Here is a 24,468-nt window from a genome sequence, read left to right as displayed (position 1 = left end):
TACCAGGCACAAGTTCTTTATGTGATGTGTGGCCTTGTCTTGTGCCTTGCTTACTGCTCCAGTGTGGTACATGTTATACCACTATGGTTTAACTGGCAAGCTGATCTTTTTCTGGCTGGTTTTCTCAAGCATTTTCCTAGATTGTCCTTTTGTCAGGGGAGAGGGAAGGAGGTGGCGCAGGGGAATGGAATTAGGTTTTTTTCCCTGGTTTAATTTTCTCCTCTCTTTATCCATTACTTCAGAATTTTGTTGGACCTCAGCAGACCATACTATGCCATCCCATGGCTGTTGTGTCTTTCTACAAGAAATGTAGATTTTTAACTCGGTTCAGTCTGAACTGAGCAATTTTTTGCCTGAAAAACACCCCCCAGTAACATGGATATGGGAATTGTTTCCTGATTATCTAAATAAGTCCCTTGTGGGAAGTTCCTTGGTAACCATGAAACATCTTAAAGTCTGTACATTGTGAGCAACTCTTCTCACCTGACAAAATGCAAAACTACTTAAGGAAAATGAATATACTGGTACTTCTGCAAATGTGAAAATCGAGGTACAGTTCCACTGTTTTTGTCCCCAACCACTCATCTGCCTTTACCAGCATTTGGCTGTACTAGGACCATCACTGCCCATCATCACACCATGTCAGTGACTTGCTTTGGGTTAAAAAAAGAAATTATCCTTCTCTTCTTAATTAATTTTTTTTAGCTAAAGTCTGTTAACCACCCCATATATATATGTGCAACTGTACCCAATGTGAGTCACTTCTGGAATGACATCTGAAGAGTGTCTCTTCTTGCACCCACTGGAAAATTTTCATCTCCATTAGGTCTTTTGAAATTACTTTATCAAATATAAGTGCCTGACAGACGGATCCCTATCTGTCATTTTACCATTATCTGTTGTATTTCTAAATTTGCTCTCACTTGTGCTTGTGAGAATACTTTGACATTGTTCTTAATTGTTCCTTGGACTGCTTGCAGAGTTATAACCTTGAACAGTGAATTAACTTGTGGACAAATGCATGGTGTATTACATTATTTTATCTAAGACAATACACTTTGCTCTTTACACTATCCTTTATTCTTTTACTTCCATATATGTATGTTATGTAACTTTTTTTTTTTCTAATTAGACTGACTTTGTCACTTTTTGCCAGTCCACAGTATCGAGCCAATGCTGAAGGCAAATACCATGTTAGATACAGTAGTGGCCTGATCTGGTGTGGCAAATCCTATTTTCATTCTTTTATTTTTTTTTAAATATATCTGTTAGTTTATAGTCTGATTAACTTAATCCAAACCACACTAAAATATTGCCAATTTATAATAATTGTGTATTTTGAGGCTGAGTGTAGATTAGGCTGTGTCTAAAGTATAAAGAGTGTATGGCCTTTGGGAATGTCAGTATAATGGTTTAATCAGGTGAATAGGTTTAATTATTTCAGTAGTCACACTAGTAAATTGCAGTACCCAGCAAAAGATAATGCAGTTTATAGGATCACTGGTTTGAGTTCATCTTGTATACATTATTCAGGAGACTCTGATCTGTAAAGTAACATTTGCAGCTGCCATTGAAAAAACCCACCCAAACTGCCTGAAGGCACATTTTAGTAGTTCAGCCTCATTTCCCAGCGTTGATACTTGATTTTAGTCAAAGCACTGACTGAGTTCTGTCACAGAGGATCTATCAGGTGCACTGTACCTACCCTCTGGCTCTGGATAACCTTAAATTTGTGTGGCTAAAACCCATCTCAAACACACAAACAGAAATCAATGGGGTAGTCAATTCTCTGCCTCACTTGTTGTCAGTTAAAGGACACTGTACCCTGTGTTGCAGTTGGGGAATAATTGGGATATGTTTGTTTTTTAAGGACAATACCGTCCCATTTTTCAAAAAGTTCACTCAGTAGTGGAGTTGGTTTGCTTTAAATATTTTGCATCATTTTTGTTGATATCTTAACAAATATAAAATGACTGGCCAGTTGAGAGGCTCTCTGATTTTAAGTGGTTAGTTGAGGAGGTTGATGGTAATTCAGGCTCCATTGTAGATTTTGCCTTTGCTGTCAAGATATAACCGTGCTTGACAGTGCCTTACATTGAACTTGATTTCAGACACTCCTAGAACTGCCTGGGGAAGAGTCTTCCGATTAGATAGTTTTCTTATCTTGAGAAAAAGCACTTTTCAAAATTCCTACAGCTCAAGAGGCTACAACCTTCTTCTTCTCAGTGGAACTGTGATGTCTGGTTGTCTTTTTATACCAGCAAATGTGTTCATTTTGTGTTCTTTCCAACCTGCTGCAGTTACATTCACTGGCAAGGTAATCGGGATGCGTGCATTATGGAAAAGGTGATGTTTAAAGACAATTAAGCAACTGTCATGACTTACCACAGAGATGTAAATCTGTAGCGTGGCCACATAAGGACTGTGGGTACAATCAGCACCAGGGAAGCAGCAATTTGAGTCAAACCAAAGAAGAACTTGACTTTTTGCTGCTTTTTAATGTAAATGATGTTGCTAAGATGTAGGGGGGCAAAAAGCTGATAGTTAGGCATAAGAAGAGAGAGGAAATATATCTTTCTCTTGGGAAAAAATGCAGTAGCTTTCAACCAAGTTGGAATCTCATCTGGTATTTTCTGAAGGTCATCATACATCAGTATTTATAGCAGATTTCCCTCCTTTCCTCCCCTACACAGACATATGCTCATGCTCACTCTTTTTAGCAACAAGCCAAGGCTTGGAGAAAGTAATAACTGGGATTCCTGAATCCAAGATGGAGTAATTTTCTTGTAGTGTTACTTCCTGTAAAGTTGAAGAATTGTTACACAGGATCATGAGGCTACTAAAAATATAAATGTCTTTTCTTCAAGTACATATAACTGTCTTTACTTCAAGTTTTTCCCCTCATATCTAGACAGTATAGTGATATTCCAGTAGCACTGATAAAGTTACAGAGCAAGAGAGGTACTGAATGGACAAATCTGCAGATCCTCCAGATCTTTCTAACCAAGATTCCTGTAGAGAAAAGGACCTCACTTACTGGTTAATTTCTTTGATGTTATCCTTTCTGTGGGGTGTGTTGCCTAATCCAGAGTCCTCAAATGAGTGGCATCTGTGTGCTGTTGCTGAAGTAGCTCAGAACAGTTCTGGAACAGCTGAAGTTCTGTCCATTACAAGTTAACATGCTTATAATGCCAATTAGGTTTGTACTTACCGGAAATTAGTATCTTGGAGAAAAAATATGATTTTAAGAAACAGGACAGTAGTCAAATTACACATTGAAATTCTGTGTGCTTTGCTTCCATTTGATAATTGTATCAGTGCTGTTTTCCAGTGGTGTGTGCCAGAGGAGCTTTCTGTCCTCAGAAGAAAATTGTATACATTTGTTCCGTTTGTTTTCTTCCAGGGTACAAAGGCAGATGAGGGTAAGGGTTGGGAGCTGCCGTATTCTTGTATATTGGAAACTCAGGAAAAACTTCCCTGCAGTCAAATGCTCGTGCAGTTAATTGAGGACATTTTTTTAAGATCTAAATTTGCTCTTTTTTCACTCATGTAGCTTTTTTCCCTCTGTTTTCCATAAGTAAGTTGTCTGAAGTCATGTGTACTGTGTAATTCATAAATGTTACGACCTACCTTAGTTTATGAAATAAATTAAGTAAGCCTTTTCTACATTCATCAAGGAGGTCTAAGGCATGCATCAAATTACTTTCCTAAATATTTACCAAAATTCTGGATTAATAAAATTTTGGTCATTTACTGTAATGCTTAAATTGACTAAGAACCTTAAGGACACACAAACTAGGATAGTCATTTAAGCCAATTTAAGTTGGCTAAAAGTGAAAGATTATAGATAGTATTGGAAAAAATACAACGGCGCAATGTGGGTTTGTTTGATTTATATTATTCTTGACAGGTAAGTGATACTACTTTTGCATTTTGCTTTCTTGTACCATGTTGACTTGTGAGCAACCACATTTTTTTATTGAAAGTAAACATATCATTCCTCTTAAAGTCCTGTTTGTGCAAAGCATGCTTTTAATGAGCATGGGCATTTAGCTGTAACAGATTGAAAGCAGGAGGACTCTCACAGTAGAAAAATTTGTACATTGAAAGCTTGCCCACTACTGTCCTTTGTTTATGACGTTGTGGTAAATTAATGCACTGTTACAGCTCTGGCTTCTGCTTGTGGTTGGGCTTTTTTGGTTGTTGTTTGGGAGGGGGAATTGGCTGCAATTCAGGTGATATATCCTTTATATTCATATATAGGAACTGTTAAGTAAGATGCTTTCACCTTCAGGTAGTATTTAATGTGCATGTTAAATGTCAAAGGAAATTGAGGTACAAACAGTCATTAGGAGACATCAGTAATAAAAGCACTCAAAGGAAAAATGGAATCCAATTGATTTTAAAAAGTGGCTTGATGAGGATGTTCTCTGTTAAGTATGGAGAAAAAACAGATTGCTTTTCATGTCAGTTTCCAGGCTGCTTTAATGTCTGTCTTTTCCACAGAACTCTTCACTGTGTTTTCTTAAAGTACATCTCTCAGCAAGCTCTCGCTTTCACCATGGTTTAGAATAACTTACTGCAGCCCAATTTGAATGAGGTGTGTTTCTTGCTATATAAAATTGCACAACATCCACTCTACTTTCTCTTTTAAACACAGTGGATAGTGGGCAAAAAAAACCCATACAGTTGCAAGACGTGGGACATCTCAACTAAAATCTCAAACCTCTTCATTTTTAGGTGTAATTAAAAGGTGAGGCGAGCACATCAAATGCAGGAGTCTTAATTGTATAGGCAGGTTTTATGTAGGCAGTGTGTTTGTGGATTGATTTCCTGGAGATTCCAGGAAATCTGGAATTGAAACATTTGAAAACTATAATATTGCTTTATTTCATTGCCTTGGATAATTTTCCTAGAAAACTAAGGGCTTTATGCATTTTTATCACTTTCATTGTGGTATCAACATTGATAGCAGACGGATTAGCTACATTTTTAGCAGCTTTGTAGTGTTCAGAAAGCAAAGGGGAATAATACCACTGAGGTTTAAAGATCGCTTAGTGAAATTGCTCTAAACTGACAAATAATGATTTGTTGTCTTTGACATCTGTTAATAAATTAATACATCTGAACTTAATTAACTAAAGGGAATGCTGCTCCATCAGTCTCCTTTTCCCTTTCTTTTCAAGTACTCCCTGGAGAAACAGTTTGACCAACTAAACTTTTTTCCAATTGCCTTATTTTTTTTTTTTTTACATAAATCTTCATATATGAAATGTTTTTTTCCCTCTCAGTTTTAAGCTAGTATGAGTGTATAACTTGCTTGCAAATAGAAGTACCAAAAAAAGCATACTGTATTCTTCATTGTCACTGGAGAAATATTGACCTTTCCTGAATTGTTAGATTTGAATGCTTCTGGCAACATAAAGCAGATTGTATAAAATCCCTCATTATGTCTCTCAGTGCAGCATTTTTACACTCTTGGAGATTGGTCTGATAATTGCAGCATTTGATCCATAAAGAAAAGAAGTCAAAGTAAGATGAAAGATCTGAAAAGCAAGTCAAATGTCAAGGAGTAGGAGTCCTGCATGGGGGCAGTCCTGTTGCTTTCTTGTGGTGGTGAAACCTGCAGAGCCTCTGAGGAGTTCCAGTCATGGGGAATGACCTCAGTGGACCTGGAGGTCACCAAAGACCATTATGGTACAGTCGTCCTGCTCCTGGCACTGTCTGACTGCCACCAGGATGTGGTGTCCGATTGCCCAGGGGAAAGGAGAATCTTCACAGAGCTCTGCTTCTGGCTCTGTCACTGTAAGATTTTGCATCAAGGTAATTTTTTATCAGTCAACATGCTGTGCATAGATGGTGATTCCAGCAGCCACACCACATTGCTGTATCTCTTCTGAGATGACATACTTCAATTCTTAAACATATTATGTTCATATGGTGATAAATAAATATTCCTTCTGAAATCTTCTAGTCCTTGAAGGTACAGTAAGTTTTTGCTTGCCACTTAGAATTAAACAACCACCAAAGTGAATGGTGCGTAAATAAAGTTGTCTACAACTTCATTGAAAGTACGATTAAGGCCTTTCTGATTGGATTTCTTAGCTCAGTATTAATACCGTATGATGGATTATTCCAGCCCTGAAGTGAAGCCCATGTGAAGTGAAAACACTGATTTCTTGATTTAACTGCAAGGAAGTTAGTTCTCACTTTCCTTTATGTCTCTGAACCAGTACTTCTGTTGAAGAGGGAATGCATAAGAAGTGTAATGCATAAAACCCACAAGCTTTGCGGGAAAATAGTCACCCAAGTAAGAGAATATAGTGAGGCAGTGAAATTAAGTGAGACTGATTTTCATATGTTTCAGTTCTAGCTTGACTGAAGGAAATTAGAAACTTCCCGTTTAACTGATTAACTTTTTAATAAATATCTCATCTTAAACATTCTTTCCTTCTCCTATATGAAAATACAATTTTAAGATAGGCCACGTGGTGGTATCACTAATAGTTGTAAACGATATGAGGGTGTGTAGTAATAAAATGTGTTGGATTCCTGTTGTGGCCAAGTAATGCTCTGTCTGTAGCATAGAGCATGACAGAAGCAGTGGGCTTTGAGTGAGTGTCCTGCTGTTACCTTCACCTCCCTGTGAGCACAGGAGGGAAACTGCTACTTTTAAAACACCACCCACAGATTGAATTTTCTACATTACAGAATTTCAGCAACCTGTTATCTGTTTCAGTACCTGTCGGGGTATTGACTGTTAACGTTTGTAATGCAGAATGAAAAACTATATCATTATAGACTTGTCAGAAAGCTGCAAATCTACCTGAAGTTAAAAAAGCAAAGTGTAATTAGATGTCTCAGTGATCTGCACAGCCTTTCTTTCTCCTTCACAGGGTTTTTTTCTGTAAAGTGAAGAGGCCGGAGCATCTTTGCAAAGCAAGCGCAAATCCCAATATCAGTCTTTGTTTTCCACTGAGATGCTGTGAAGGTTCGTAGATCTTTGAGTCAGCCTAAGGCCAGGCTGAGAAAACAGTCATCTACTCAAAGAACAAGAAAAGTCAGGAGTATTTTTCTTGTCTAGTATTATCTGTAGGGACAGGAGCGTGTGTGCATATGTTTGTTTGAAGACTGTGTGAGGGGAAGAGCCTCAAATTGTGCTTTGAGACTTCACTGTGATGAGTCCACAAGATGGTAAAACAGTGGTTCTTGGTTCCTCATCTACTGCTGGATCACTTGGTTTCAGTAACACAAGGAAACCTGTTTTCAGCACTCCCACATGATGGTTTCTGTGTTGCTGTGGCAGCAAAGCAGGGTAAAAGTTGGCTTCTGAAACAGGCACACAAGGGGTTCTGCAGTGAACAAAACAAGGCAGCCATTAGTGCGTCACCAGATTCCTGCCTGTTCTCGCAAAGAGGTTGTCATCATCAGCCCACTCACCCCCTTGTGAGCCCTCTTGAGCTGGCTTTGAATAAAGAGGCATTGTGAACGCACTTGCCAGGGAGTCAGTCTTCCCTTCAGCACAATGAAGAATTACTTCTATGTGGTCACCACACAGCTCACAAAATATCAAGTTCTTATCAATCTGTTTTTAAAAAAACAACACAAAAACCACCCCCAAACAAAACAAACAAAAACGAAGTTGATAGAAACATCAGTTTCCTGTAGCATCTGTCGCACTTCCCTGGAGGGGAGCAATGTACAAAAGAGGACTTTGGCTAGACATGCCACTTTCCTTAGCATGGGAAGTGTTCAGAACTGAGAAACCTTTCCCATGTCTTACTATTGTCTATTCCTTCAAACTATAGGAGTCCTTCTCATCCTTTCTTCTTTACAAAACTTCAGCCAGTCACCTTCCTACCTGCTTCTGTTTCCAAGTCTGGGCAGGACGCAGGCTGAAAATGGGAGAGGTCTGGTCACTTGGTGACCCTCACAGCCTGTTTTACTACATTAAAACTATTATGAAAGTGGTGTTCTTGGAATCAAGCTTCATAAACATCAGATGACTTAGGGTTTTTTTAATAACTATTTTTTAAAGATCAATTCTGTGAAGAAATTACTGTAGAATTTTTCAGACCAGATATAAATAAGAATAATTCTAAATACCTGTTTTGTGTGAGTTTTGAAATTATTTGGTAAACTGTGAGTTTATTGTGTGTACGTTGTTTAAAAACAAAGGTTGATTAAATCTTCATATTGTGGTATATAAAACTTTAATAATCTCTGCTTATTAATAAGCTCTCCTCACCAATGGCAGAATCTCAATCTCCTCACCAATGCTTGTGAATCTCAAAAATCCCAGTATAATAAAAGCCAAAATACTGGAAAGGAAGCTTACGGGTCTGTAGAAAGTAGATATGATACATAATGCTATTTACACTTCTGGTGCTGCTGGCCTTGGAAGTGTTGTCTATGTGCTTGAACCTTAAAATTTTGCTTTTCTAGGTGCTCATTTTATGGTCTGTCAGCTGGACATGAGTAGGGTATAGAACCAAACAGCTGCCTGGTAAACACTCTTTATTTTCTGTATGGTCTCTCATACTTCAAAGTAAAATTGTATTAGTGTTAAGAACTAACTGTTTTCTTCCTGTACTAACCTTTGAACAATTTAGAACTAGTTTGTTAGCTGCATAAAGGCAGATCTTTCAAAAATAGCCTAAATCAACACTCCAAATGTTGCTTGACTTTTTCTCCAAGGTATGCTGATGTCACAGGAGCATGAATCCTTACAGCCTTTGGAATCATGGAGCTATATACAGACCACTCAGGAAACTTCATTTTCTGGTCTTGCTAAAGCTTGCAGTTTCTGAAGTAGCTGAATGTGCAAATGAAAGTCCTACAGCTGTCCTTTGCAAAACCAGTGAGCATTCCAGATAAAACTATTGGAAAATTCTTGTCTAAAAGCTAGAAAATATTTTACTCTCCACAAGGAACATAATTAAACTGATTTAAAAAAATAAAAATAATCTGTAGACATTTAACTTCAAAGGAACCCACAAAGATTTTTGGAGGCAAGGCAGGATATAAAGAGCATCTATTGATGCATCTCATATTGCATTATAACATACATATTGCATATATATCACATAATTTCATTTAAGCATACTATTTTACTAATTTTCCCTTTGACTCTTTTTAGGTACTGCTTTGTGTCTGGTTGCTGGTGTGTATAGATGTCCTCCACCACCATTTATCTCTCCTGAGTGACAAATCTTTTCCATTTGACTATTTTTTTCTTTTTTTTTTTCCGAAAAGCAATGTGCAGATCATCTTCTAGCACTTACGTTGCTACTTAACCTATGGTTTGCTTAAGTGTTTGCAAGAGCCATGCTGGTGTTAGATGCCTTTCTGCTTGCGGCTTGCTCGGGTTTTATCTTGCAAGTGTCCCAGATGCTGAGTGCTGTCACACAGGCTATGCCAAAGCTTCAGGGGGAGAAGGGGTTCACCGTGTGCTTTGCAGTTCTGGCTAGGTTGGGACCTAGATGGGTTGCAGCCATTTCAAAATTCATCTTGTGGAGAGCAAGCTGCAGAAGTCAGAGGGATGGGGTACTCCTAGGTGTCCTCCCAGCATGGGACTGGGATCTGTTGGAGCAGTGGGTACAGATCCCAGCCACAGTGTTTCCCTGGGTCCTATTGCACGAGACTGGACTTGCTGTTTTGCACAGCTCGGGTGGTTTTGGGGCATGCTGTTCGATATTCCTTCCCCTGCCCCCAAACCCTGCTGCTGGTTTTGATGCTTGTAGGGTGTGAAGTCAGTGCTGCTGTGAGTCAATGTGTGCCTCTGAGGGGATGGGTGTAATAGTCCTGCAAGCCCTGAACAGCATCACAGCACAATGTGTGGGTAGGCAAGTGTTTGTATCTCTTAGCTTGTCTTGACTGCTGTGACAAGAGAAGGCAGAGCCTGTGATTCTTTGGTCTCCCCTCCCCACCTCAGTTCCTTGCCAGCTGGCTGACAGCCCTGAGGTGGTGGGATGAGGGTGGTATATGTGGGAGGGAAGAGGCAGTAGTGACCCATATGCTGGCGCTGGAGTGGAGCTGCCCTGATTCTGTGACCTGGCTCCATGACAGCTGTGTACAGCCCTTGGACCAAAGTGTCTTGGCATACAGCAGTGATGTACTTACTCTGCAAATCAAAGGGAGTGGCCTGAAATATTCAACTTCTCTTCTTTTTCCTCCCTTCCCCCACCCAACACCCCCATATCCATGGGGAGATGATACTTCACATATACAAAGCACATCCTGAACATCCAGCTGCTGTAATAAATAAAATGTAGCAAATGATCACAAAGAGAAATGGGAGTCAAAAGGCCAGGGTATTCTGGCCCAAAGCAGATGTTGACAGTATCTGGGGTGGATGTGCTGGAAGGGGAGTGAATCTTGGATGATGTCAATGAAGTGTGTAGGCCCAAGGCTGGGGGATGGGGCAGCTTTCCCAGCACAGCTCCTGGCAGGAACACAGCTGTGTGCTGCCCCTGCTGCCTTACACCTCCATCCCAGAGACCTTGGCACATCAGTGAAGTGGAGCAATGGCTGTATCAGCGAACAGGGCCTGTGGCATCATGTAGGTGTTCATCTTTTGCCGCTGCACCAAGGAAAAGATTTCTCTGCATCTTGCTTTTCTGAATGCTTTGGGGTCACTTTTGAGGCAAAAAGCAAGAGCAAATAGCAAGAGTCAGTCAAGAGCTGACAGGAATTACTGGAATGTGATAAGGACTTAAAAAGGAAGGAGAGTTTGGTATTCAGGGAGAAAAACCCATTTATGGGATTTTTTCTAAACTTCAGGAACATGGAGGGATGACATCTGTGGACCTGTGACCTTTGTGTAAGTATCACTCCTCACTCTTGTTTCCCTGTTGCAGTGAATGGAGACTGTCCACCCTTTTTACTCTCCTCCTGTCCCCTCCCATTTTACCCAGGCTGACAGATGTGGCAGGTAACCAGGCAGGCTCCCAGTGGTGTGCCTCTGGTGTTAAGGTCCATTTACTGCTTTTGCCCAAAGGCCTTTCACAAGGATACATTCAGCCATCTTTTTTTATCTAATAGGAGGTGAAAGTCCCACTGAACGTGAAACGTTTTGTTGATTCTCTGCAAGCTAAAAAACTGTTAGAATAAATCTATTTGTAGGCTTTCATTAAACTCATACAAAAGTTGGATGCTGCCCTCTCTTCATTCCATTTCTCACTCTGTTATTGTACTACTTTTCTTTCTCTGAGTTCAAAGCTCCTTTTCCTAAATAGAGTTTGTGACTGTTTCCTGAGAACCCTAAACCAAGAAGCAGACCCACTGCCATCTTAATAGACTTCCTTCATCATTCACTAGTATTTATTAACCTTTTTGCTTTTATGGATCCTATTTAAAATACTTTAAAAAATCCAGTAACAGTAAAAAAACAGTAACAGTATAACTCTGGCAAGCCTCATGACTTGCACTTTTTCAGGTGTCATTTGTGACTCTTGATGTAATCTGTAGGTTCAAGGGCCTTGTATGGAGCCTGAAAAAAACTGCCATGGGAGGGGGAAAACCAAATCAGGCTGGCAGGTGATTGCTTTCTTCAAAAGGGAGTAGATCAAGTTCCATCTGTTAACTGTTGCAATTGAGTCATAGGCAAGAGCAATTGTGGCTGCCCACACAAAATTACAGGAAGATGTCGCTTTTGTGTGAGTCTGCTGGAACCTGCATCCTCACCCTGGAGGAAGGAGCTCCAGGATTCTGCTGTACCAAGGGGCTGCCCACCTGCTCTGACCTTCATGATCATATCACTTTTCAGATATTCAACATATTTTGCTACATGCTTTAGGGCTTCTTGTAACTCTAGTTTTGATTGATTTGGCAAAAAGGTTTGGTAACTTCACAACTGAGCTGTTACAGTTGCTGAAATCAGTGTGCCTGCTGTCACTGCAAGTGATCTGAAAAGGATGCATATTTTCAGGATGCTTTTGGGGAGCAACGTAGCAAGGGTTGAAATGAAGCTGTTGAAAAATGAAAACTCATATTTTAAGAAATAATTTTAAATTCTCTGTACATTTTGTAAAATGAACTTCTGAAACCTGTTTTCTTCTGCATGTTGATACAGTCTCATGTGAAACTTGGAAGGGTTTGTTGTAGAGAGAGCCAAAGTAAAGTACATGTGTTTGTTGTTTTGTTTTTAAACTCTGGCAGGTGTGCTACTTAAATATATTTGCTACCACTGCTACTTAAATAAAATGAAGTTTAAACAAGACATATTGTTCCAGTGTAAATGAATTTATTTAATGTTATTACAGTTAATTGCACTTAGCAGAGCTTTCTCTGCTTTTCTTTTTTAAAAAATGTGTATTAGTGAGTGATGGAGTCTTGGAACATGAGGACAGCAGGATGAAGGTAGCTAAATATAAAGTAAGGTGTTTCACAAGCAGTTTTGAAAATTAATAGCTGAGGGTCTAAATATGTCATCTTAACCAAGTTATTTCAGCAGTATGTCATCAAGCCAAAGAGGTGGCAGATTTTAAGCCAAGTGAGTCTTCAGCACAAGAGCAGAAAGTAGCCCTGGCCAGGATTCCTGCGGGAGGCCCCTCAGGCTGGAGCACATTCTTATCCTGCTCCAGGGACCCAGGCTGGGAAGATGCTGTGCAGTGGGGTTTGCCTGATAGAGAGGATTCCTGGCATGGAGTGCAGCTGCCTTTCACAGACCCTTTCTGCACGTGATGTAGCCTGGGCAGCAGAAACAGGAGAGCTGTCAAGGTGAGGGCCACATCTTCAGAGTCCAGGCTTTGTTACTGCTAATGTAACAGGCAATTCCCAGGACATTTTGCCAGGAAACCCCTCTGATTTGTGGAATAAGATAGGCATGGTGCAAAATAGCTTATGGCCTGCAGAGCCATCTGCTTCTACCACTGTCTGTGTTGACAGCAAGTTTAGCACTGCATCCCTAAGTGGATTGTGAAATCTCACCCGTTCTGCTTCAGAGTTACCTATTTGATTTTCTAGAAGTCCTTTCTACCAAGGGAATTGGAGCAGTGGCTCTCAAAAATTGGCTGAGGTTCCTAGTTAAAAAGAGATTTTAAGAAATTCCACCCACTTCACTGCAGTTTTAGCATGGCAGTAACAAAAATGAATTTCTAATCCAAACTCCAAGGTAGGCAGCAGTGTTTTTTATATGTAAGAACACTCATTGAAAAGAATATTAAATGTATTTTGCCTGGCTTTGGTATTGCAGGTAACATAAGAATCATCATGTTTTAAAGGAGTAGCTATACACTATTAGTTGCTGTACTTATAGCTGAACTGTTACCTTGCTGTTACATGCTATTTGAGAACCAAGCATTTTGGGCTCCATGTGAATGTAACTACAAAATAATTTCAACCTAATTTTAATAATCATTTAACGGATAGAAAAATGAACTTGAAGTGCAAATATTAATTAGCAGGTAATAATTCTTACTTGTTTCAATTTTTTTTTCTTTAGCTATCAGCTCAGATGGGAATATCTGATTGAATGGTCCAAAGCTGAAGTTAAAATTCTTCTTGCTCACCTTGAACATCTTAGCATTAGAGTAACGCTGCCATTTCTGAGAGAAACAGTCTGCTGATAAGAGAGAGTCTGCCGCTAAGCTGTTTAAAGTTGCCTTTTAAGGCAATTGCATTTTTAATTATTTTGTTTCTCATATATTGCATCCACATGTGTGTGGGTACAGGATGTTAATGTGTCTGCAGAATTTTATTGTACCTACATAGGACTGTCAGTATTTTGCTGTGGTATTTGTTGCTGATCCTGTACCAGAGCAGTGGACCCAAAGTCCTTTTGTCTTTATAAACATCTAAGGCGACTGAACTGGTTGTTGTCATCCTTGCAGTAGACCTCTGGTTCCTTCAGGATGGGTGCTGTGGGGTTTCTCACCTCTCAATTTTCTGTGCTCTTTAAAGGGGTGTCTATTGTGCTTGGCTGATGGCTGGAAGCCTCCCTTGTGCTGTTACAGTAGCAAAGGGCTGTCTGGGAATTCAGGCTGGCTTTGAGCAGTAATAGGAATCTCCTGTCCTTTTTCATCTTCCCTTTAGTAATTTTGCAACCTCAGTAGAACAACTGACCACTTGTGTTGTTAGACCTGTTGTTGAAATAAATAAATCAGCCTTCCTGTATAACTGTGTGCTGTAGATTGTGAGTGCATATACATACACACATCCTTTGAGTTATGTGGGCTGGGTTTTTTTTTTTTTTTCAGAGTCTTAGTGTGAAGAGGGGCAAAAAAAGTAAAGAGCAATTTTGATTTAGAACGTACACTCTACAAAGCAGAAAGAATACCTTACTTTTGTATTGTGGAATGTTAATTTCACAAATCTCAGGACATGTTGAAATTATATGAACTTCAAAATTAAATGTATAGTGATTTAGAGAAGTGAATGTCAAAATAAGACATAGCATGAGGTGACACTGAATATGCTGCTAAAAATTGGTATCTATAGATTTCCTACAGCTGTTAAATTTGAGAAGGACAGATGAGGAATCTATATCTCTATTTTACATGTTTACTGGAAGGCTAGCACTCTGGTATTACTGGAATTGTATTTATGAATAAGTATGGTAGAATATATTTTAAATTTATTGGGCTAGTTCCTTTAAAGTAACAATTAATTGTTGAATACTGTAATTTTTCTTAGCAACTCCTTTGTAAATGTGAGAACAGAATAAATTACAAATGAACAAAGAGGAGATATCCCTGCATGAAATATATTTTCTTAACTTCAAGAAAGTATCTGTAAATTTGGTTTTTGAATGGGTTTCAGGGAAGTGATAACAACTGGTACTATCAAGGAAACTTGTAAGTCAATGCTGTTATTTTTAGTGTGATTAGATGTACCTTGTGTTTTCAGTTTAACTTCAGTTAACATACATGTGTACGTGCATAACATACATGAACCTTTTATCTGTTAATTATAGAACCTATAAGGTTGGAAAAGACTTCTAATATCATCAAGTCCAATCATTAACCAAGCACTGCCATGTTCATCACAAAACCATGTCCCCAAGTGCTAACACTATATTCATTCTGGGCACAACATATAATAGAGCATATTGTACTCTTTTAGAAGTTGATTATTAGTCTTGTACCCTTTTTCATTTGCACCCCAGCAAATTTCCCCAGCACATCCTGTTAATGTGATGTCTGTGTATAAGTGTAGCATCTGTATGATTTGGGTATTCAGAAAGGCCTCCCTCCTGTTTCTCCTGTAAGCATTGTCTGCACACAGTAGATCGCTTTCCAGACATACAGCTGTTTGTTTAAACCAGTATAATAATAGTTTATAATGCTTGCTTAATGCATAGACTAGGTAGCCTACAAAATATTTATGTTGCTGTCTGTGCCAAGGAAGCAGAACACGCCGCTGGAATGTTTTCAGTTCTAAATATCTGCTTGTCTGTGGGAAAGTGGCTGTATTTGTCCAGCTGAAAACACCAGCAGTCCTGTGTGATGGTGTTACTTCTACGTAGATGTGTGTTTTGTAATACAAGTATAAGTAACAGATGAGGTAAAATGAAAGAATTTGAGGGATTCTTTGCTGCGGGAAAGAGCTTGAGCAGAGTACTGTTTACAGCTATAAATATCTAGAATGGGCTTATGCCCGAGTAAAACCAATAAGTCTTTTATTTTGTCAAATGGACAAACTAGTAAATAATGCCAGCATTTGCCAGAATCTTATATGCTCTGACTGGGCTCTTTTAGGTAGGCTACATGTGTAATATCAAGTTTACTTACTTGAAGAGACATTTAACATTATGTGGGATTTTTGATTTAGCAGAATGATAAAAAATATGCCAAAATCACAATGCCAATGTAATTTGTACTTTGTTAATATGAAATACATTAACAACAATTATAATTAAGTCACTACACCAATATGTGGTACATGTTCTTGGTCTCTGTAATATGCTCACCATCATGATGCTGGCCATCACCAGCTGCTGAGAAGGCATACGTGGGTTGAAACCAGCCCACAGCTATCTCTGATTTTATTTATTTATGTTGCTAATTGTTTGATTCTTACATGCTTTGATGGTCTGAGCCCTGTGTATACGCCTTTCCTGTGGTAGTTTGGGAGACATTCTCACTTTTTTAATGAACTTGGAGAAATATTTGATGCACTCAGCAGTGGTGTAGTCAATTGATTCACTCAAATGACATAGCATTCATCTAACACAAAGGCCACCCTCCGGTGCCATTTGTGTTGAGATACAGTCAGCCCTGTTTGCAGCAGCTGTGGTCAGTCCCACCCTGCATTATTTCCTGAGCTTCAGGGCACATAGCCCTTGCCCATCTCATCTCAGCCTTCTTCTGCCATTTATTGGCCAGTCACAGCATTTTACATCAAGATTGATCTCTAAACAGAACAGATAATTCACTGATCTGTTTGATCAGCTGTGATTCATTGTTTTTTAGCATTTTGATTTGTGAACCCCAGGAGTCCTTCAGCAGAGTGTTATCCCTTTCAGACACCCCCTTACATAGGCAATTATATATGCTGCCTAAACAAACAGGCTACTCCCAGGTTACTTTCACTCATTCCCAAAGCCTGGTTTGTGGACCACCAAACCTTCATTTCTCAGCTACAGTGGTAATCATGTGACTGTGATAAGCAGCTCTGGGAATCAGAGCTGCAAGGTGACCAAGAAATACAAAGGTATTTTCCAGCGCTCTTCCCATCTTGGAAGGCAAGATAAGGTGTGTGAGCAGCATGTCAAACCCTCATTGTCACATTGTGGTTTTTATATACAGTGAGTCTAAGAAAGATGAATGTTGCCACTGTAACTGTACCTTTCCATTATGATTGTGAATTTGTGGAAGAGCCAATAACTTCTGATCTACATAATTGACTTCCAGTGTAGGGGAATAGAAAGTAATTTTTCAAAATTCACAGTTTCAGTCTGATTAGAATTATTTTTCTCATGAAATCATAATGGCTCTTAAAAGTAATCCCCTGCCAAGAATTTAGATCACCATGGCTATTATAGTAATTTAAACTGACGCAAGTTTTGGTTGCTGAGTCAGTTATGTATGCCCTGCATATATATGCAGTCATCACAGCTGAAGTATAGACAGTACAGCAGCCTGGTTCAAAGATACTAATTGAAAAATTAATTAACTTGGATCAGAAAGCTTCTTCTATGTGACTGAGATTGGATGAAAGAGAAAACAAAGTGTAGTGATGAATGGCCATGTTTTAAGCTGGGATTGCTTTAAAGTGTTAGGATAAAGGGAACTGGAACGGGTCCTATTTTATTTAAAGTTTTTATTGATTACCTAGAAGAAGACCTAGATCACAGATTAATAAAATTTTTATGCAATTCCAAATGAGGAAATAGAAATATTATTTTGAACAGAAAAATATCAAAAACTTGGAAATAAATAATTTTGGAGGATAGAAAAATTTAATATAGACAAGTTGAGTGGCATTTAATCTTGGTGCTATTGTGGCAGAAGTCGCAGGATGTGGTATGTAGACATGTTAATAAAAGGAAGCTTTTTGGGGTTTGGAGGAAAGAATAGTAACCTCCTTCATCCACCCAGTTGCAAATACCAATGGACTGTAGAGGTTTTTGGGCGTTCAAGAGCCGTTGTAAACACTGTGTAATGCCTGTGCAAAAGTCCATACCAACCAACCCTTTCCTGGCATTGTCACAAGCATCCTGTAGTTATGGAGCCAGGAGATTTTACTGCTACGGTGCCAGTATGCAGCAGTGGAGGTTGGGAAGTTATTGGAGAATCAGTATGGGATTTGGAATTAATGCTGAATAAATATTTACTACAACTGTATGTGCCAAATATTGACCTTAAGCTTGCCTAGGTCAGGAGACGGGCAGGTACCCTTCCAAAGGGGTGCATCAGAGCTGACTGAAACGCCTGTGAACCAGCAGGGGTGGTCCCAAATCCTTTCTTTTCCTCTGCCAGTGTTGCACTTGGCCACCACTCTCCACCCCCACACCTGCCTGTTCTGCTGATTTTGGCAGTGGGGCTGCGTTGCTTCAGCAGTTCAGCCGATAACCTGGCATTGAGCCACTTGGTTTGTTAGGCTGGTGCAGTGCTGGCTTAGTAAAGGCAACCAAAGCTGCAGCAGGTCCAAGGAGAAGTGGGGTAGCCTAAGAGAAGGAGCAAGAGTCCACAGCCAGGCCAGAGAGGTGGGGAGGGAAGGGATGCTTGTGGTTTTGCTGTGGAGTAGCTGAACAGTAGTGCTGCACTCCTCATCACTCTGCACACCTCTCTGCTCATACTGGCTGGGTTGGAGGAATTAGATGGTTACCATGTGTAGCTTCACCTACAATTTAATTTTTCTGTCTGCCAGCTGGGGATAACCTCTTCAAGGAATGAAGCGATTATAAATCGACTGTCGAGTTACTTGAAGAAAGGGTATGTGCAAGTGCCTAGATAAAATTTTAGCACAGTAGTTTGCCTCTCTATGTGCATGAGTTTACGTCAGTGGATTACTGAGTTGAAAGTGAAAGTTTGCACTGCAGGCTGCAATGGGAATGTAGAGAGGCCCTTGAGATGGGTTTGTTTGAATTGTTAGAGTGGTTTGTTTAAAAACAAACAACCCAAGTAAAAATACCCTCTTCCAAAGTGATATCTAACTTTGCTTTCACAACAGGCTTTGGAAATTAGAGATTAAACCTAAGATTAAAACTGCTTGAAAATGAGGGAAAAAAAAGTGCTTGTCTTGTTACTGCCCCATTGAACATACAGTGGACATAGAATACATTTGCTTTAAACTGCTTTCATCAGATGCATACTTTTATTAATAGATTTAGGATAACGTTGTTCTGAGAAAATGTTAACACGTGCCTTTGTGGCTAAGCAAATCCAAGCTTTGCCTTTCTGCCCTCCTCCAAACTAGACTGATGGTGCAGTAGGCATAAAGTTGGCTTAAAACCCCAAGCGGCTGAGCTCGGTGTGGTGTTATCCTCAGAGCTGATGTCAAAAATCAGCTGGGGTCTTGAGTCAGGGGAGAACTCTAATGCTGAGCAACTTGAAAATATCAGTGCATTAACTTCTCATTCCATATTGATCCCCAAACAGAGTTTCAAAGAACTCTATTACAAAAAAAAAAAAAAAAGAGGGGTTTAAGTTGGGATTAGTTTTTCATGTCTTGTAAAGAATACATTATGTGTGTGGCAAACTAGAGCTTTGAAACTCAACTTCCATCTGTGCTCCATGACAGTATTTTATTTAATTCCATGTCTAAGAGACAGGGTTTGGAAATGAAATTAGTTTGTGTCATGCACAGTTCCTGTAGAGATCAAAGGCAGACCTGTTAATGCAACTATTGCTATTCATGAGTTTCATAGCTGTGTGAGTTTCAAGTTAATTATAAATGCTTGTTTAATCACTTAACAATAGGGTATCGGAGTCTCATCTGGGCATAATGCATATAGCTCCCACTTTTTTAATTAAAGCAAATTCCTACCTTTTTCCCATGAAATTAATTTTGGTGGTAATGCTCTAGGCTCTAGCAGGTCAGGATATGCAAATCTTCTTTTACATGTTGGACTGTTGCATGATGGATGTCTTTATTTTATTATCCTGTAACTGCCCCTCCCTCCCCTTTGAATACAGGGGTTGTATAGTCACCTGGTTTTCATCGTATGTGGCATAAATTGCTCTAGTTCATATAGTGGAATTCTTTTTGTGACATTTTACTAAAAATTGTGTGCATTATCCCTAGGAGATAATGCATTGTGAGATAAATTAATGTATTTATCATTTTAGTTTATGAACAGTTTGTTTAATGGATTTTAAACCTGAAGAGGTAAGTAAGGCACCTGTCTGACCTTCATATCAAAGACAACTGTGCTGTATTTGAAGACTGAAGATTAAGACTGATTATTTAAGATAAACGATTTCAGTCCCCTGGAAATTAAATTCTTGTGCACTAGGGGAACCAGCTACAGCCAGCAATGCCTGAGGCACTGGGAGCAGCAAGGATTGTTAGATGAGAAATACGGATGAATCAACTTGAGCTGCAGAGAAGGGTGAAAAACCTCAAGTGCTCCCCGGGTGTAGCTTCCTCCACAATCCTGGATCTTGATTGTCTGCAGAGATGAGGTGAACAGAATGCTCTAATCAGGCATCATGGAGGGGATTCTCTGTGTCAGCCAAGAGAGTGTATATGCAGTTCTCATTGCACTCTGCTGTTTCTGAGGAAAAGCAAGAGAGAGGAATAAAAGAAAAACTGAGAAATCCATCAGTTGTGCATTTGAGGAAGAAAGTTCCTTCTTGACTTCTGAGGTGTGGGGTTAATTATAGTCATCACACTGCAAGTACTCAGTGTGGGGAGGACCCTACTGATAGTCACCCTCTTGACCTCTAAAGTACAAAGGCTTAAGCAAATTCAGATTGCAGTGCTAAAAAGCACCACAAGCAACCACTTGGGCTGGCTTCATAAATGTTCTAGAACCAAACATTCATTCTCTTAACTATTAACATTGATCGTAAGCTGTAATTAAACACCTAGAACTAAAATTAAAGCTATTAACCCATTTTTTTTCTCACAGCCTGAGTGAGTCTACTATCTAGTAAGCTGTTCTCTTGTTGCCAAGAAATGACACCTGAATTTGCTTAGATTCAGTGTACAGCTGTTGGCTGTCTCTGTCAGCAAGACTAAAGGTCCTCAGCTGACTTGATCTTTTGCAGTTTTGTTGTTATGCACAGTGATCCAGCCTTCTCCTGCAGGAAGAGGAGGTCATGCTCTTCAGATGGCCAGTCCCAAGGCTGCTTCACTGTCCCCTGGGTTTTTGTGTGTCTCGTCTCTGAACCCCTCTGCTTTCTAAATCCCTTCTGAGTCTGGGTCTGAGAACCAAGCTGTGTTGTGTAATCCTTACTGGACTTCTGCTAGTGTAGTAAGGAGCTTTTTTCTTGATGCCAGGGACTGCAGCAGCCTTGGTATCATTTGGAGAATTGCTGAACAGGCACTGAGTAGACCTCCTGTGTCCCATCCTCTGCATGGTTGGGTTCCCTGGAAATCAGTGCTGGACACACAGGCCAGCTGAAACCTGAGTCCTACTGAAACCTGTGGTGGAGGGGAAGGTTGTGTAGCACTATTGATTTTCCTATAATGAGGGCCAGAGCCAGTTCTGAATAGGAAATGTCATCCTCTTCACTGCAAATCTTGTTCAAGCACATAGTAGTTTGCTATTTGAGGTGCTACTTGAGAACTTTCAGCTGACAACATCAGTGAAGATCAGAGTCTATGTGCTTCTGGAGGGATGTTACATACATGTTTCCTTTTCTTCATACAAACTTAGCCTGCTGCTATTTTGAAGTGTGATTGTCAGTAGAGCCTTCCTGATGCAGCACATTAGAATGATACAATATGTAAATGCTAGAGTTGGCATCTGTGGCTAAAGCAAGGGGAACACTCCTTTTTCTAGGAAAATGTTTTCCTTTAGATAAATGAAAATCCTATTGTTTGGCTGAGGATTGACCTCACACATGGGCAAAAGGTTAAGAGACAGAAAGGCTTATCCATTTGGCACATAGGATTCAAAGCCAGGCATGTTGCCAGTAAGCACAGTCAGAGTAGAGGACACAATTTTATATAAAGTTCATAATGGCTTTTTTTAAATGAGCAGGAAGCTTTCTTTTTCTAATCAAAATGTAGATAATTTAAATATCTCTTTCTTTGGTAATATCCTGACATTGTCCATGGATAAGGGACCCCCAAAGGAAAAGCTAAATGATTGCAGCTGCCTGTGTCAGCCTGTTCCCAAAAGAGATCATCTGTCCAGCAGACGTCAGTGGGAGTCTGCCTGACAGAGGGGTGTGTGCACAGAAACCAAATTGCAGGCTTGGGAGCTAAATAGGATTGTGATCTTTGATTTTCAATCTGTGTCATAACTTTTCTGTGTTTATTCCAGTATGTGGAATCTGACAGTTTGCTCAGGTTGCTTAGGATTTTATTTTCTCTGTTATATTACTGACTTTTAAAAAAAGCCCAACAAACAAACAAACAAACAAAGCCCCAAACCACCTAAAACCACTGCATTTCACTTTTCAAGAGTTCTGTTATAGAAGACAGCAGTGATGATAGCAGTTCTGAAGGAAACCATTTGCAAACTGAGAGTTCACAGCACTGTAAAGAGCAGTTATGAGTATGAGGAGGGGTTACAAGTGAAGAAATAGTTTTCTTAAGGTTAATTGTATTTCAGGAGAGGCAGTAGAGTTCATAGAGCAGATGGCACAGGAAGGATTGCTCAGAGAAAGTTTAAACTTAGTAAAATCTCAAAAATCAGATTAAGAAGACAGATGGGATTCTGGATTGGAATGCTGCCATTTAGGGATTTTTTTTTTGTCTTTTTTTTCCACTTTCCGAAATTATAACCTTGAAGATGCTGGAGTTTTTTGGTTTTTTGGCATACAACAAATTTAGTACTAGAAAACTAGGAGGGTGCTGCACTTAAGCAGCTGTTTTCACAATAACTAGTAGTTTTGGTTTGCACTCATTTGAAAAACAAATAGGAGGTTTAGTGTTTAAAAGAAGACAAAGGACTATAAGAGAACAGATTTACACTAGACCTGCTTGAGCATACCTATACATAAGCCTTGATCTTTTTGTGGAATTTGTCCTTGCATTTGCTGGTTTTATTTGCTCTTTTCCCACTAACTTTCTTTTCCCACTTTGCTTTGGGATTCTTGAAGCAGAGGTGAAGGGTTGCACTATTTAACATCTGCGGGTGGCCCATTCCTACCTGTACTTCTAGACAGGGAGACACAGACTTTTTGCCCCTGCAGACATCCTTGGGTGTTTTTGCCTGTGGTTTATCTCCTGGAAATGATAGTTATAAGTGGTTCTTGTTTTGGACTTGAATCTTTCCCGTAAGGATATAATGGCAGGACACACACTAGCAGTGCAGACAGGTGACTCTGTCTCTGTACCTGTGCCCACCAGTGCTACCAGCCAACAAGGAAGCACATGCCAGAGAGATGAGGTCTGAAAGAGACACATTCACACCACACCAGTCAGGAGCCAGGTGCATCAGACAGGGCTATGGCTCAAGGATAACCTGTCTTGACTGTGGCTGGCTTGTCTGGGGAAGTGAGAGAGACCACAGCTGCCCTGGGTGAATTCCTCAGCCCAGGGTCTACCACCTCAGCCATTTTTGCTTTGCTCTTAAATGAGGAAGCATCAGCATTCTTTACCTTTATGTCCCATTCCTCTCTCCAGCACAGAACAAAGCTCCTCCAGAACTTAGCAAATACTTCTACTGTATATACAATAGTGTGAGAATGAAGCAGGCTTGGCTTCCCTTTAGCAGTTCATCTTTTGCAGTGCTTTCAGTTCCCTGCCTTCATCTGCAGCTGTGCTTCTTCTCTGAGTCCATGTGTCTTTAATTCTGTGTGAGCTCCTTGCTGTGGTAGGCTGCAAAAGTCAAGAATAACGTACCTGCTTTATACCCACTGTTTGCTGAGAGTTCCAACAAAAAAGTTTGCCAGATATTTTAAATACTCTATTCCTTAGTTTAAAGTAAGTCTTCTAAACAGCTTCTAATTGATTTTGTCTAGTATACCTAGTCTTTTGATCTAAGACTTCCCTATTAATTAGAGATCAGATTGATCTTGGGTCACTTGTTGTCCTTACTCTGCGGTCTTATTTCCCTTCTCCAGTTCCCCTGATCCTCAAGAAGTGCCTGAATTTATCCAAGCAATTCTGAAATTTACTGTGTCTTTTTATAGGTTGTTCTCATCACGTCACTGTTTGAGAGGATGTTTTCTTTAACAATTTCTTTCCAGTTTTAAGCTTTTAATCATTCAGTTGCTGTGGAAATTACAGTGATAATGTAGGTTTAGTGTTCGTGACTTCACTGCTGCATTAGATAAGAAAAAGGAGCTGTTGCGTGGGAGAAGGCCCTGAATTAAGCAAGTTGTATACATTTCACATGTTTGTCAGGGAGGATAACACATGAAAAGGAATTAGGATTGTTCAGGCTGCTAGGGTTTTCTCTATCTGCTCAGGAAAAAACATGTTAAATATCAAAAAGGAGAAAACAAGCCCAGTGTCTGATCTAGGGACTGTGTGGTTTAGAACAGCAGTTCCAGTCTGCTGCCTTTCAGGACATCAGCATTCTGTCTTGGGTGATTGCCTTTGTCATTTCTGTTTATAAGAAGGATTTTGGAAGCCTCTGTATGTCCTTATTAGAAAGAGAGAGGGATGCAGAAAGAGAGAAGTATGCAGAGAGAAGCCTGTACATATCTATAGAGTGAGAGATAAAGAAATTTCCTATTGGAGACACCCATGGCTAGTTCTCCAATTTGAGAAGAGAAAGATGGATTTGTGTATGCAGGAAAATTTTGTTGTTTTTTTTCTCAAGATCAATTTTAGTAGTAGTCTCTCTTCTAGAATTTTGGATGTGTATAAGGAATTAAATTGATAGGATACTTCAGTTGTTTTCTTACCCTCTTCCTTAATTAGTATTTAATATTCCAGAGCTCCCTGATTCCTTCTTAT

General features: G+C 39.7%; 1 protein-coding gene and 1 long non-coding RNA gene across 2 annotated transcripts in view; one reads left to right on the top strand and one right to left on the bottom strand.

Moving 5' to 3' along the window:
• FAM171A1 (family with sequence similarity 171 member A1) overlaps positions 1-24,468 on the top strand; it is an 87,277-nt gene that overhangs the window by 22,894 nt on the left and 39,915 nt on the right. The gene's annotated exons all lie outside the window — the stretch shown is intronic.
• Positions 6,876-9,920, bottom strand: LOC137486575 (uncharacterized). Its single transcript, XR_011005758.1, has 2 exons — positions 8,598-9,920; positions 6,876-7,352 (listed from the first exon to the last, which is right to left on the bottom strand). It is a non-coding gene; the product is annotated as an uncharacterized lncRNA (long non-coding RNA).

This window comes from Anomalospiza imberbis, chromosome 1 (genome assembly GCF_031753505.1).
Source record: "Anomalospiza imberbis isolate Cuckoo-Finch-1a 21T00152 chromosome 1, ASM3175350v1, whole genome shotgun sequence".
NCBI classification, from domain to species: domain Eukaryota; kingdom Metazoa; phylum Chordata; class Aves; order Passeriformes; family Viduidae; genus Anomalospiza; species Anomalospiza imberbis.
Note: the sequence above shows the minus strand (reverse complement) of the source record. Positions and strands in the feature narration are given on the sequence as shown.